The following is a 10,043-nucleotide window of genomic DNA, read 5'->3' as shown; positions in this document are numbered from 1 at the left end:
AAAAAAAAAAAAAAAAAAAAAAAAAAAAAAAAAAACAAAGACATCAGGTCAAAAGGAAAGACTTTGAAATTTCGCCTTGGACTCAAATTGTACTTTACTTTGACAATGGCCCTTTCTTCTTATACTATCTCCATGTAAAACTATTCAGCAACTTCCTTCTCAGAGTTTAACCTCTCGATAGCTAAGTTTTTATGTCACCAAGAGTGCTAACATTTTAACAGATTGAAACAAATATCACATAGAGATAACTATTTTAAGACGCAATGGCACATAGTTTCCATGGGGTGGTGGTGGTGATAGGTAGCAGTAGATAGCAAGATTAGTATTTTTGATTGGAAAATCCTAATATACTTAACCAAAAGGTGATCTTGCTTTCCCTTCTCCTGAGTTTTGGTCAGCCCAGTAAGCAAAATAACAGAAAAAAAATGCTCAATACCATTTTAACTATTACTCTTATATGTACAGTTGTGTAAACAAAGCAAAAAATGACAGAGAGGAGATACAGTAAGGTTAAACATAGGATTATTTTTAGCTAATGTGCAGCTATTAAAGACAATAGAATGCAACTGTGTGTGTGTGTGTGTGTGTGTGTGTGTGTGTGTTTTCAGAACGTCAGCTCAAACTATCCAATTGGTAGACCAATCATATGGATGAACATACTGCCATGTCTTTAAAATATGCTCATCAAGCACACAGAACCAGTTTGAGATGATTGCTCTCCTACACTGAAACAAGGAGAAGAATTCTTGAGTGATTGTTCACAGATCCATTCTTTCAGTTCTGGAGACTTATCATTGTGCTATAATTGTGCATGTGAAAGTATTTTGGTTAGGATCATAGTGATAAAAAATAAGCAAAACTAAAATCAGTTAATATTGTAGAGGTTCTGAGTTAAAGATAATCTTAGAGTTGATCAGCTTCACCATGATCATGAGCATGAGGTAAGCACCTTGTGTGCTACCATGATGTGACAACCAATGGCAAAACCTCTATCTTAGCAACAACACACCTGAGGTGGATTTTCGTCTCCATCAATGACTATGGTGACCTTGGCAAGTTACTTAATTTTTCTGCTATTCATTTTTTTTTTTTTGCCTGTCAAATGGCAATAAAAACTAAGGAGACAACATGAAATACCAACTCGGGGCGATAACGATGGATGAGAATTGCTGAGAACAGCACCTATTTACAGCAGAACAAACAACAGATGTCCATTTCTTCAATTTATACAGATACAACATAGATGTGAGGAAATGCACACTTGTGAGTGTGTGGGTGCGTATAAATTTCTCCAAATGAAAAATAAACAAAAACGTTTCTAATTGAAAGACCAAATCACAGCTGAATGGCAGTGGCCAAAAATCTCTGACTCATCAGTTAGCTTTGAACATTATTTTCTCAAGGAACAAAGCCCAATGTGGAATATGATTAATATTCAAGTGAAAAGCACTGAAAAAAAAGAGAAGGTGGAGAGCTCATGGTTTTATCTAAAGTACCAGGTTTACTTTATTTTCAAAATAAAAATAAGTGAAAAGCCCATAAAATAAATATGCAACTGATGTCTCTTGAAAGCACATGAGGTTTTGAAAGAAGACATGTTAATTCATTCTCTAGCTTCACAGAAGCCTCTATCTAAGGTAATAAAACTCAGCACATTTTTAGAAGAGAAGGGGAAAAAAAACTCTCAATATTGTAGGTGTATGTATAATTCCTTAAAACCTGCCAGTGCCTTGTCACAGAAATGAAAAAAAATGCCACCACTAGCAATGAGAACTGTGCTAATGTAAAAGAGTGTTGCTTGGCAACAGATTAACTTATTTAAACTTTCATCACTGCTTTGAAGAAGATACTGCAAAGAAAAAGGCAAGGACCACAGTAAAATCCTTGGGATCCGTGGTTTCAGGAGGCCTACAAAGGGCAAGGCACGCCTGCCTGGAACTAAAACCTGGAGTTTGCACACCATGTTTCCAGAGCGCCCCAGCCAGCAGGATTCCCACTAGATTCAGCCAATAGGAGGCACTGGCTGGAGATTACAAGGCTGGGAAGAAAAGCTAGGGTTTTGTGCCTCTGATTGTGTAGAAGTTACTGGATACAGCTGACAGTGGGCATAAGGGAACGGCAGGCTCCAGTGACCCCAGGGGAAGTAGCACCTGCTTAGAAGCTCCAGCCCTGACCCAAGCAATGCCCCTTTAATAGAGTCAGGATCCAGAATCAGGTGTGGTAGTGTCTCCAACAGCCCAGGGCAGGAGTAGGCTACAGCTGCCAGCACTAGGGTGTTAGCGTAAGCTGTGGATACATCAGACTTTTCATCCTTTTTATTCCTCCACTCCTTTATTTTCTGTTTTTTTTTTTTTTTTTCTGGCTTTATAACACCTTCTTTGCATTAAATTCTCTCCATCTGAAATACCTAAAATGGTTTCTGACCATTTTAAACTGACCATAAACTGATAGAAGTTTAGAGTTTTCCTCAATAGACTCAAACTATAGAACAATATGATATGACATAGAGAAATCTGTATTATGTACCAAGCTAGGAAAGTTATTGTGATGAGCACTTAAAACCTCTCTAGATATTGATGTAGATATAAATATAGATATAGACATGATATAGATATATAGATGTAGAGAGCTTATGTAAATGATGAGTATATATACAAATGCAGACATACATATCCTTTGGTCTTGTTTCTCTGGAAAACACTGACTAACACAGGCATGGAGGGGGTGATGACCAGAAAGCGAGGCCATGAGCTGGTGGCCAAGGCCAGATAATGAAGGACTCTGGTATCAGCTGAAGGCTTTGGGGTTTTATTCTGAGATTCATCAGAACCACTGGTAGTCTTCAGGAAGAGGAGCAAAATGGTCGTATTTATTTCCTGGAAAACCACCTGCTTGTAGGCATGTAAGGAATGAATTTCCAGGGAAATTAGATTTAGGAGAGCATGACTTTCAAGAAAACAATTCCTCAGAGCATTCAACTGAACCCCTGCCCATCAGCAAGGCATGTCTCCCACTTTCCAGCCATTCAAACCTTCCTAGTATTTAGAGCCCAACTCATTCTTTCCTGCTGACAACTTATTTTACAGTGTGCTTGGACCACCCCCAAGGCACAATTTCTTTTTCCCTTTGCTTTTGATCAGTTTACAATGACGAAGAGCTATAGGAAAGGGTTTAGCTACATCCTAGTGGACTGATTAAGGCACAAAGTTGTTATTTTCGACACAGACCATTTCAATGACCACAGCTCATAAGTCAACAGTTTGGGTGCCAAAAAGTACATGGAAACAGAGATGGCTTCTGTATCCAGGCCCTGACAGCCTTCATGGTCACCAGAGAGTTATTTCATAATAATAAAAAAAAAAAATCCGTGCCCCAGGTCGTGGTCTGGGGATTAGCATGTGCTCTTTGTCATCACACTAGTTGTTTTTCAGGGTGATGTAAACTAGTCGTCCACACTGCAAAGGCTCCAAACGTGGAGCCAGGGGTGTGTTTTCCCTGAGTTTAAGGAAACTTCAGCTCCAGAGCTCACCATGTGCATGGGCTCCTTCCAAGGCTCTCAGAAAGTCCCTGACCATGTGTTTAGATGTTCATTTGGCTTTGCAAAATTTGCAAAAGTGAGATATTTTAACTGTCGTCAGTTAAGACTGTTGCATTTTTCCATTCCACTTCTCTGTCCAACCTTTCCTCGTGTTGAGTGGTGTTGCAGGTGTGGGCGGCATTTTGAGGACCTAACTGAGAAGAACCTCCCTTAGAGTTAGTATGGGTTTATTGAAATAAATTCATATGTCTCCTAGTCACTTCCAGAATAATTGAACTTTTGCTAACCATCCTGGTGTAGAAATGGCTTCTAGAATATTCCTACCACCCGCTGTGTTGACTCACCCAGTGCTATGGCAAAAAAGAGCAGGACCAGAGGTTGATACACAATATAAGCTTGCCCCACAGCTACAGAAATGTTTGGGGAGCAGAGAAGAAACAGATCTTGAAATGTGAAGGTTCAGAAGCTCATCTGTGGAAAATGCTTTCAATCGTCAAACACGTAAAACTGCAAGCAGATAATTTGAAACAGAAGTTCTTTCCTTCTCAGACGATGCTCAATAGTACAGCATATACAATTGAAACACCCCACATTGTTTTCTTTTCAGAAGAGAATTAGATAAAATAGAATTATGAAAGTGACTATTTAAATTTCTTGCTGATTTGACTGGAAATACTGACATCGTCAAAATAGCAAACTCATAATATGCCATCACAACAAAGACTTCTTAAAAAGCTGGTTAATGGAATTTGTCTAATCAAAGATTTTAAGAATGGTTGCTGCACAAGAAAATGTGAAGTGGCTTGAAATATTGTAGCTTTGAAATAAATGTGATGTGTTTTTTTTTTTTCCAAATTTGACAACAGTAAACATTTTAATGGCCTTACTGATAGGGAGTTTGAAAGTAACAGAAGTTTTTCTGAATTATTGGTAAGTTAAAGAAATCAACCGACTATGCAAGAGGAAAGACCCTGAGTTATCTTTCCCTTTTCTTTATAGAAAATATTATAGGCTGGGCATGGTGGCTCACGCCTGTAATCCCAGCACTTTGGGAGGCCGAGGCCAGCGGATCACCTGAGGTCAGGAGTTCGAGACCAGTCTGACCAACAAGGTGAAACCCAGTCTCTACTAAAAATACAAAAATCATTTGAGCTTGGTAGATGCCTGTGGCAGATGCCTGTGGTCCCAGCTACGCAGGAAGCTGAGACAGGAAAATCGCTTGAACCTGGGAGGCAGAGGTTGCAGTGAGTTGAGATCACGCCACTGCACTCCAGCCTGGGCAATGGAGGGACACTTCATCTCAAAAAAATAAATTATAAAATTATTATCATCTGAAGAAGTTTTCAAAGATTATAGCACTTACCGTAGCCTTTTGCTAATAAGTCGTAAGTGATTCCTAGCCCCTCTTGATCTGTGAATTCCACAAAGATGTAATCTCCAATCCAAAGGCCTAGAAGATATTGCTTAGGGAATATTGGCTGAGTAAAGAAAGAAATGCATTATGAGCACTGCATTTTAAAAATTTTCCATATATATATATATATATATATAGTTGACTATATATGCAATTAAGAAAATATTATTCATGTTGATAATAGTCAACATGTATTGAACAAATACTGTTAAAGTATTGGCTTAAGCACCTCATGTATACTGTTTTCAAAATACATACACCCGTTAAGGTAATTACAGAAGTCCACTTAACTCACTAAGAGAGGAAACTGGAAGAGATTCCAAAGTGGAAATATTTTTGTCATAGGTAATTCAGGCAATTGATGGACATTTTCCTAAGGTCAGCAAAATAAATGATCACAATGTATTGAATTGCTTTCGTTTTTCTGCAAAAATTCCATTCCATGTTTGAGGAAGGGAACATGGTGGAAAGAACACAGCTTTGGAACTGTAAAGGTCTGAGGTTGACTTCATGCCCCGTTAGTTACCAGGTGAGGGATCTGAAAAAGTTGCACAGCCAGCTCACTGTGCCTTGGTTAGACAGTAAAAATATCAGTGACAGGGCCAGGCACAGTGGGTCACGCCTGTAATCCCAAGACTTTGGGAGGCCGAAGCGGGTGGATCACGAGGTCAAGAGATGGAGACCATCCTCGCCATGATGAAATCCTGTCTCTACTAAAAATACAAAAATTAGCCGGGTGTGGTGGTACATGCCTGTAGTCCCCGCTACTTGGGAGGCTGAGGCGGAAGTATCGCTTGAACCCAGGAGGTGGAGGTTGCAGCGAGCCAAGATTGTGCCATTGCACTTCAGCCTGGCGACAGAGCAAGACTCTGTCTCAAAAAAAAAAAAAAAAAAAATTAGTGACAGCCTCTCAAGGAGAAGTGAAGTTGAGTTTTCAAAAAAAATTTTGATGCCATTCTATGAACAGATAAACATATATAGAAAGAATGGGAAGAAGCTGTTTTACCCAGAATGCCCTCCTCAATGCCAAGTGCTATGGCCAAAACCACTATGCCCTTCACTGGACATCTATTCAAGCCTTTTTCAGAAGAAGGGAGAGCACAGAGTACTCAGGAACTGCTCCTCATGCACCTGGAGGGCAGGTTCTAAAGGTGTTGGTAAATCCAACATAATCGCATCCCACATGGTGCCACCCACCCAGCCCTTCCCTCACACTGAGAACCCTGGGCTGCAACCACAGGACTTCACCCACTCTTGCTCAAATGTGCTTTATGTATGTCTCCCTGTAGCTTCATGTACAATTCTCCTTGCTGGGACCATTTTCCTCTCTTCTTCATCCATAACCTCTTACCTTCCCTTCAAGGCCCAGCTTAACTATCACTCCCACTGTGAAATCTGCTTGAATGCCACCAGACAGAAGAAGTCACTCCCCTTGTATATCCCTCCTTGGCTCATCCTCTGAACTTTTTTTGACAGGTGTCTCCATCATTAAACTATGAACTCTGTGAAAGATTTTTCTTTTGGTGAGGGAGCTTAGGGGTCATGATATTTTTGAAAAAAAATGCAAAGCTTATGTCAAGTCCACTCATAAAAATTAAAAACAAATGTCTTTTGGAAAAAGGTGGAAGAAATAGTGATTTCTGATGTCAGAAAGTGGAATACTAAGTAAAGACCTTTGGTGGATGAATAAAAGTAGAATTAACAAAAGAAGAGAAAAGAAAGACTAATTTGTCTTTGGTAATATACACTGCAATTACTAGGTTTTTGCAAAAGTAAGTGCGATTTTGGATCATGAATTTTAAATCATTATAACTAGGCTCAAACATATCGTTATTAATCGAAATGAGAAACATTACAATCAATACTTTTTTGCCAATTAGAAGTTTGTTTATTCCTGTAGCGTAAAAATCCATGCTTTGGGACTTGATGAATTCTTTGAAAGCATTTTTTGTGTCCTGCTGGTTGTGGAAGCATTTTTCTGGCAAAAAGTGGTCAAGATGCTTGAAAAAGTGGTAGTTGATTGGTGAGAGGTCAGTTGAATCTGGTGGATGAGGCAGAACCTCATAGCCCAATTCATTCAACTTTTGAAGCATTGGTCCGGCATTTTCATGGAGGAGTATTGGGCCGTTTCTGTTGAGCAATGCCAGCTGCAGGAATTGCAGTTTTCAGTGCATCTCATCGATCTGCTGAGCTTACTCCTCAGATGTAATGGTTTCACCAGGATTCAGAGAGCTGTAGTGGATCAGACCAGCAGCAGACCACCACACAGTGACCATGACCTTTTTTGGGCACAAGTTTGGCTTTGGTAAGTACTTTGGAGCTTCTTCTCTGTCCAACCACAGAGTTGGTCATTGCTGGTTGTCATATAAAATTCACTTTTTGTCACACGTCCCAATCCGATCAAAAAGTGATTTGCTGTTTTTTAGAATAAGAGAAGACAATACTTCAAAATGACGATTTTTAAAATATTCACTCAGCTCATTAAGCGCCCACTTGTCGAGCTTTTTCGCCTTTCCAATTTGCTTCAAATGCTGAACAATCGTAGAATGGTCGAGGTTGACTTCTTCAGCAACTTCTCATGTAGTTATAAGTGGACCAACTTCGATGATTGCTCTCAATTGGCTGTTGTCAGTTGCCGATGCCCGGCCACTCCACTCCTCATCTTCAAGGCTCTCTCTTTTTTTTGTGAAACTTCTTGAACCACCACTGCACTGTATGTTCATTAGCAGTTCCTGGGCCAAATGCCTTGTTGATGTTGCAAGTTATCTTTGATGCTTTACAACCCATGTTGAACTCAAGTAAGAAAATCTCTCAAATTTCCTTTTTGTCTAACATAATTTTCATAGTCTAAAATAAATATAAATGAAACATAAAGCAGAAAAACATAAAGTGAGAAATGCGCATTAAAATGATGCATAGCATCACCACATTTGTTTAAGAATGTATTCCAATTGCAGCAATGCAAAAACCACAAGTACTTTTGCACCAAATCAAAACAACATGGATGCCAATTTGGTGCTAGATGGAGTAAGATGGAACCTGGCCTGATTGCCAAGACCAGGACATTTATCTGCCTGTAAAGAGTTTCTGTTGGACAAGAAAATGATGATAAAGGAGGTGTATTGGTCCCCCTTGGGATGCTGGAACAGAATACCACAAATTTGGTGACTTAATTTATGTTTTCATAGTTCTAGAGGCTAAAAGTTCAAAATCAAGGTGAAGCAGGGTTGGCTTCTTCCTAGCTTGCAGATGGTCACATTCTCACTGTGTCCTCATGTGACCTTTCATGCTTGTTTGCACATTCCTGCTGTCTCTTCCTCTTTTAGTAAGGACACAGGTCTTATCAGATTAGCATCCCGCTCTTTTGACCTCATTTAAACTTAATTAAACTGGTAGAGGATGAGAAATTACTTAATGGGTGCAGTGTATGCTATTTAGTTGATGGGTACCCTAATAGCATCATGCAATCTATACATGCAAAGAAATTGCACTTATATCCTGTAAACTTATATGAATAAAAAATTAAATAAGCTTAATTACCTCCTTAAAGACCTTATCTTTAGATACAGTCACATGGGGTTAGGACTTCCACATGTGGATTCCAGGAGGACAGAATTTAGTCCATAACAACAGAGGACCACTGAAACTGAAAGAGGGGTGTGACTCATTCCAGCTGCTGCACTGCGGCAGCTCCCAAGCAGTGGCACTGACAAGCTATGTCACCAGGCAGAGGCTGACACAAAAGAGCAACCCAGGGGACTAAAGGCCACATTTATAGCAGCTTAGAAGCTGCCTCAGCCTCATGATGTGGCTCCTGAGAAGGTTAAACAGGGTTGGGCAAGGGTAAGAAGTCAGGGACACAGCAGGGGTTGCTGAGTAAGAATCAGGAGTTTGTCCTCCTAAGACCAGGGTAGCTTAGATACATCATTATCAAATTTGTGTCTCTGCTTCCTAGGAGACATCGGGGCACAGAATAGGTGTTCAATTATTCCTCAATGAATTTCAGATGGCTAAATATTTGAGAACACAGGGAGCTCCCCACCACTGGGGACTTTCAGACAAAGGCTGCGTCTATCCAAGGGGCTATGAAAAATGGTTGTGAATTGAATGAGACCTTGAAAATTTTGTCCTGGTCTAATAGTCTGACTCTTTGTTTACATAATAAAGTGGATCATAAAAAATCCCCATCTCTTTCTACATCCGAGTACATTTTCTTAGTTTACACTGTAATCTCGTGAGCTATGTTTGTATTTTGCATATGAGTTTGCCTCATTTTTGGGTGGCATTTTAAGGGGATGATGACTCGTAATGTTCCTTCATTAGAAACATTATAAAGCAAGATAATTCTGTATGGCCCTATATCCTTCTGATGTACACATGTAGGCAGCATTAGTAGTATCTCATGAGCAGCCTTTCCTTTTTTTACTGGGTCCATAGGTGAACTCTTCCTCTGAGTGGAGTCCCAGGGCTGCTCATTGCCCTGTCTGGCAGTGGTGCGGGGAAAGCTATGGACCACCAGCCCCAGATCTTTCTAAGAGGCTTGCTGAGCATCTCAAGCGTTTAATAGACAAAGTGGACCCAAACATAATAAGACAGCCCATTAGAAACATTTTCTGTGCTTACATTTTTCAGACTTTTATCATAAATTAGAGATTTTGAAGAGAATGAGTCATAGAAAAAGTAAAAAAATAATAACCTGGTTCAGCAATCAGCATATTATATCTCTCCAGTGACTCATAGCATCAGACTCAAGTCAGGACAAACAGAGTTCCTGTCAGAAAGAAGTGCAGTTAAAAATAAAAGCAAAAATAGGAAGGGGTGGGCGGCGGCGGTGGTGGGAGGAGTGGGTTGGAAACAAAACCTATTAAACTGTGCCTAGAACTTTCCCCAGACTGGATTCCCTAATGAGGGATTCGAGGTGCAAATAGGCTGGAAAGCCTGAGTCGGACAGCAGGAGGAAGCAGCTCCCAGGGCGCGAAGACAAATGGATTTCTTAATAAAATCCTCCAGGAAAAGAAAAGCAGCACCAACCATGAAGTGTGGATTATTCGTTAAATATGAAAGGGGCCTGCGGGAGGGCCTCTCCTAATG

This window comes from Sapajus apella, unplaced genomic scaffold (assembly GCF_009761245.1).
Source record: "Sapajus apella isolate SASKATOON/1434 unplaced genomic scaffold, GSC_monkey_1.0 scaffold31, whole genome shotgun sequence".
Taxonomy (NCBI): Eukaryota; Metazoa; Chordata; class Mammalia; order Primates; family Cebidae; genus Sapajus; species Sapajus apella.
This window is presented reverse-complemented; position numbering follows the sequence as displayed.